This window comes from Aquila chrysaetos, chromosome 10 (genome assembly GCF_900496995.4).
Source record: "Aquila chrysaetos chrysaetos chromosome 10, bAquChr1.4, whole genome shotgun sequence".
Classification (NCBI taxonomy): Eukaryota; Metazoa; Chordata; class Aves; order Accipitriformes; family Accipitridae; genus Aquila; species Aquila chrysaetos.
In genome coordinates this window covers 41,852,478-41,858,553 of record NC_044013.1, presented here as the reverse complement: position 1 = coordinate 41,858,553, position 6,076 = coordinate 41,852,478, and positions in this window count along the sequence as shown.

Genomic DNA, 6,076 nt, shown 5'->3' with positions numbered 1-6,076 from the left:
CCCCGGGGAGCAGGGGTCTCCCTGGGGTCATGCCTCCCTGTGCCACCTCCGGGAAAAGGGAGCCCACGCTGCCCTGGAGGGGTCCTCTGGCTCCCCAGGAGCCCAGACTGGTATTTCAGTCTAGACGTGCTGGTATTTTTTCAGTCCAGCAAATTTCCTTGATGGCCCAGCGGTGAAGCACGAGCGCGCTTGGCACGCTGGCACTGGTGGCTGCTGGAGGGTGGGGGGTTCCCGCGGGGGCATGGTGGGCAGAGGCCGGGCAGAAGTCCTGCCGAGGCGATGTGCCCGATGCCTGCTCCTGCCTCCCAGGGAGGCAGAAGAAATGTTTGCACTGGAATGGGAGGGAAAACTATGCGAAACTTGAAATTTGCTCATAAAACCAGGCTTGCTGGGTGGAAAACTTGCCGCATCTTGCTCGAGCGGAGGGCTGCGATGGGCTTGCGTGAAAAGCTTTATTCAACAGCCGCCGACGTTCCCGCTGCCCCTGCTCCGCGTGCGGCCGCCCGGTCCCACGCACCCGGCAGGGTTGGGCTCGGTAAACACTTTGGGGGGGCGACCGGCTCGGCACTGCCAGAAACGTCGCGGTGACTCGGGGGTCGGTCCCTTCCCCTCGGTGCTGCAGGCACCGAGCTGATGCTTTTACCAGCCTGCCAGCCCAGGCGACGCTCCTCCTCGCACCGCCTGCCCCGAGGGACCCCCGACGCCTGCCCAGGGACCGGGCCGGGTGGACAAAGGTGGCTTTCAGGGCCCTGGCGGGGCTGGCCGTGCTTGGGCGGCATCCGAGATGTGTGAAATTCAGCTTTCGCCTGGCTCCTTCCTGGAGCGGAACTGTTCTCAGCGAAACTGTCCCTGCCGCCTGCCCTAATGGCTTTTCTCTGTGCGCCCGCATTAATGAACGCGAGGCCCAGCCTAATCGGAGGGAAGCCATGCAAGTAATTGCCTGAATTTTTAATTCGGGGTTATGATAGGGGAATCAAAGTCACACGGCAGCCGCGGAGGCCGCCCGCGGCTCCGCGCCATTGACTCCTGCAATTTGCTTTTGATTTTTGCCCTCCTGGCTCCCCCCACGGCCCGGCAGAGACCCCGCTGGGGGCTGGGGCCGGACCCTCCCAGGGAGGGCACCCAGTGGAGGAAGGCGTTCGGGGTGGGGGTCCCACCTGCAGCAGAGGCTGGGGAGCGCTTGGCCGGCGCAGCCGTGCCCACGGGGGGCCCTTGCCGCAGGTGTGAAGCCGTTTGCAAACCTCGGAGGTTTCCTGCACCTGACTGCACTGCCTACGGGGAGTTGGGGTTTATTTTTCTTTTTCCACGACGGCAGCTCTCGCCCTCAGCCCAGAGAGCTGCCAGCGGTGACCCCCCTGCCCGGTGCGCAGCCGGTGCCACCGTCCTTGCACGAAGCCGGTGACCGATGCGCCGATGGGCACCCATAAGCATGGGGTGAGATGTGGGATGGTGCGGCTGGCCGGGGTTCGGGTTGGGGTACCCAGGCCGGGGGGGGGGGTCCCTGCAGCGCAGCCGGGGCTCATACCGAAACCGCCCCCGGGGCTGGGACCCCGTCAGCATGGAGCTCCTCCAGCCCCGAGCATCTCCTGGGCCGTGGCACGCTGCCACGCTGCTTTTGTTTTCCCAGAAAACAACCCCACCTCCTATGCCGGTTCCAGCTCGCTTCCCTCCTCTTTGTCTCAAAATTAATAAAAAGTCAGAGGACACGCGGCTGCCTGGTAAAGCAGAATGGCATCCGCGAAATATTTGCCCCGCGTGGGGAGACGGCGGCTGGCGAGGCTGCCCCTGCCTCCCTGCCCGGCACCGCTCGGGGCCGGGGTCTTGGGAACTGGGTGAGCTGGGAGAAGCCGTGCCGGCGCCGGTGCCACGCTCTGCCGTTGGGCACGGCCGCGCGCGGGACGGACTCCGCGTGCGTGGGGCAGCCCGGCTCCTCTCGGGGAGCCGCTGGCTGGCGGGCTGTGCCCCGTGACCCCGTGTTTGGGGTTTGGGCCGCTGTTGTGGTGTTCGCCGTGCCGCGATTCCTGGGCAGATAGCATTGTTTGCCCTGACATGTAAGCCGGTGGCAACTGCAAGAGCTCTGGCATGGATTCCGGCTGCACGGCTTCCAGCCTGTCCCCCTCCCAGGGCCTTTTTATAGCCCAGCAGAACTTGTTTTGCTGTGGCAGCGATGCAGAACCCGAGCGTGGGCTGGGAGCCGCGGGGGGACACGCATGTGGCTCCCAGTGGGTGCCGGGTCACGTTCGCACCCCCCTACCCCCAAACACCCCCCACGGCGGGTCCCTGCTTCCCCCGTGGTCGCGCAGCTGCGGTGCTCCCCTCTGGCTCAGGACTTGGGGAGGTTGAGGGAAGCCCCCAGGCTCTGAAAACGAGGGGTCCGGGGTTTTAGAGGGTCCCAGAGAGGGCCGGGAGCATGCTGCCGGGGAGGGGACGCGGTGGCCGAGCCACCGGCACAGAAGGGCACGCTGCCATGGGCAGGGGAACGTGCCGAGGTGGTGCTGAGCCCCGCCGTCTGTCCCCCCCGGCAGAGCAAGGGGATGCCGAGCAGCCCCGGAGGGGTCCCGCCTGCGGGCGAGGGGCTGCCAGCACCCCGTGCCCCCCTCCCCTCCCAGAGCAGCAGAGCCTCGGCAAAGGACAGGGGGGTGAAGTCGGATTATGAAAGTGTTTCTTTGCTTTGCTTTTGAGAAAGGAGAACTTCAAAGGGGCCATTTATCACCAGACAAAGAGAGTCGTGAGTTATTTGCAAAGTGTAAGGGAGAAGCATTAATTATCAGAGTGACAGACAAACGCCGCGGCCGGGTGTCCTCCTGCCCACCCCTCCGTCCCGTCCCAGCAGCCCCCCGGCAGCTCCCAGCAAGCACCCGCGCTCCCGTCTCCCTCCTGCCGTGCCATCCCCGGCTCCTGCCTCGTCTCCCCTCCATCTGGGGCTCCGTGTGCCCGAATTCCTGCCCGGCTCTGGGTGACAGGACCAGGGCGATGGATGTCGCCAGCATGGGTGCACCCACGCGGCTGCCGCAGATGGAAGGGCAACGCGGCGGGGTTCCCCGTTACGTCCCCGGTGCCGATGCTCTGCCGAAAAGCTGGGAGAAGCATTGCCTGCCCGGGTGCTCCCGGTGGGCGAGACAAGACCATGGTGGAAACCAGACGGGGAGAAATTCGACGCCTGAGCAGCCTGGGAGCATCTTTTCCCCGCGGCAGCCCGGCTCGCCCCAGCTGCCTGCCAAGCCCAGGTTCTCCCCGGACTCACTGCGCTCGGAGCCGGGGGGACGTGGGTGGAAGAAAAGTCATCTCTTTTCTTCACCCTTTGGGCAAGTCCCTTCCCCGGGAGCCCCTGCCAGGCCCGGCCTCGTGCCGAGCGGGATGCGTGGCACCGCCGGCGATGAGGCTGTCCGTGGGCTGTTGGTGCCGGTGGGGTCTCTGTGCTGGGGACCGCAGGTGACGGCTGATGGCCGAGGCTGGGGGACAGGGACGGTAGGGCTCAGCCCGGAGCTGGGGCACCAGACCCCTACAACTGAGTCCCCATCCCAAAAACTCTGCCGGAGGGGAGCCACGGCTCTGTCCGTCATCCGGGAGGGAGAAGACGAGGAGCAAGAGCGTTTACGTGCCAAACCAAAGTGCCGACAGACCCAGCCGCCCTCGGAGGGTGAAAGTGGCATCCGTGCCACCGTCCCCGCCACCTCTGCGATGTCGGAGGGCTGCAAATATTGGGGCTGCCGGGGTGCGGAGGGCTCCCCGTGGCCCTGCTGAGTGAGACCCGTGCGGGGCAGGCAGCTCTCCCTTTCATGTCTGATCCCTCCCCAAACCACAGCTTCCCTTCGCCCTGCGCGGGGATCAACCGCGGGTCATATTTAATAAAGGTGGGGATGGGGGAAGGCCTCAGAACATTACCTCACCTCAGTGTGGGAGAGGCAGAGGCAGACAGGGAATGCAAAAATCTTGGCACAAGTGGGGGCAGAGGAGAAAAAATATCAGCGCGGGGATTTAATGGCCCTGTTTTGGTGGGAACTCTCTTGCCCACTGCCCGCGAGGTCAGAGGTGGTGTGTCTGCACGCGCTCAGGCGTTAAATGAAACTGTAAGAAAAAAATGAGAGGCATATATGAAATGTGTAAGCGCGTCCGTGGCAGAAATCCCCTGGCGCTGCGCGAATCACGGTGCTGTGCCCGCCTGGCCTGCCGTGGCAGCTCGCAGGAGAAATCCCCACGGGTGCCCAGGTCCCGCGGCTCCCGTGTCCCCGTGCTGTCCTGGGTGAGGGTGGGCACGAGGCTGCCCCGACGGGGACGCGGGGGTCCCTGGGCAGGTGCCCTTGCCTGCCCGAAGGCTTCCTCCGCCTGAGACGCAGCCGCACGGTGCCAGGAGCAAAGTCCCCCGTGCCGCAGCCTTGCCCGTGCCTGACCCCACCGGGGCTAGCCACGGTGGCTAGCACGGGCCACTTGGTTGCCTGGGTGGGAGCTGCTGGTCCCTCTGTGGGTGATGGAGGAGGCTGTGGCTGCAGGCGAGGGGTCGCCTGGCCGAGGCAATCGCGCCGGGACGGTTATTCCCTTGCGGTGATTGTCAGGGGATGGGCTTCTAGTTTGGTAGCAGGGAGCCTTTCGGGTGCTGCGAGCGATGGGGGAGCGGGAGGTGAGGCCACCTCCGGCCATGGGAGCCGGTGGCCAGCACCGGGCACCCAGACCCTCCCGGGACAGGCGTGGGCTGGCTGCAAATGGGGTGGCTTTGGAGGGCTGGGGGGGGCAGAGGGTGTTCAGCTTAAAAAAAAAAAAAAAAACAACCCTGTGCAGCCATCCTGCGTTCCCAGCCGCGGTCACCTCCTGGTGAAAGCGCGGGCTGATGCTCACACGGGGCTGGTGCCTTCCCCCGGCTGGGAAACTATGTGCTCCCAGCCCCGCGGGGCACCCATCGGCCCCCCGAGCCGTAATGACCACGCTCTTCTCCTGAGAGGAGTTAATGAGCTGTGCCGGACAACGATGGGAAAAGGCTGATTGCAGTGAGGCTCCCGACACCGCTCGGAGGAGCTGGGCGTGGAGGAAGGGGGAAGAGCAATAGGGTGAGAGAGATGGACCAGAAAAACGATATCCACTTCATTAGCCAGGTGCCTCCAAATGTGTGGAAACAGGACAAGGTTCTGGTCACCCACTGTGACAGAACATTATTATCATGCGATGCCATGAAGCCTGTGCAAAGACCAAAGCTCACCAGCCCACTTGAAAGGGAGAGGGGATCTTTTCGGAGCAAGAGCCAGGCTGTTCCCAGGCCGGCGGCAGAGTGGGGGGTACCCGCAGGCGGGCGCAGCCCGTGCCAGGGGGTCTGGGTGCTCAGCCCGGCACCTGCGGAGCCTCCCAAAAGTTTTGCCCTGGGCAGGAGCCTGCGAAGGGGGCAGCTGTGGGAGGACAGCCCGGGGGGCACAGCGGGTTGTAAGCCCACGTCCTGGTGGCGGTGGGGTGTTGCTCAGGGATGGCAGCGGCTCTGCGTGGTCCCCCGGCCCCAAAGGCGGGCGGGGTGGTTTGGCATCTCCCCCGGCACCTGGGATCAGGGGAGCTTTGGGGTGATCAGAGACCGGCCGCGCTGTGAAGGGTGGGAGCACCTACGGGTGCGAGGGACCTGGTGGGCACGAACCGCTCGCTCGCCCTCGCAGGTGGGAAAGCCGGGCACGTGGAGGGGGGGACGCTCGCCCAGCAGCCTGGTCCCTGCACTCTATAGACATTTGGGTGCTGAACTCCGTTGGAGCGGACCTGAGCAGGGCTGGCATCGGGAGAGGACCAACCCGCCGGTGCCAGGCACGGCAGAGCCTGGGACCCCCCTGGGCTCGCTGCAGGAGCAGCAGAGCAAGGGCTTGCCCGGTGCAGGATGGGTGCGAGGGACCTGCCTTCGCCTCCCCGGCTGTGCAGCCCTGAGACTGTGGGAGCAGAGCCAGGGAAGATGCTCGGCCGGGCTGGGGGCTCCAGGCTGGGAGCCAGGAGGGGGCTTTTGGGGATTTTTCAGTCCTCTCTTCTATGGGTTAGGCTCAGCCTGCCCCGTGCCCATGGAAAAACCCTGCACGGCCACTGCGCGCTCATCCGCAAACTCCCTCCCGAGCAGGCA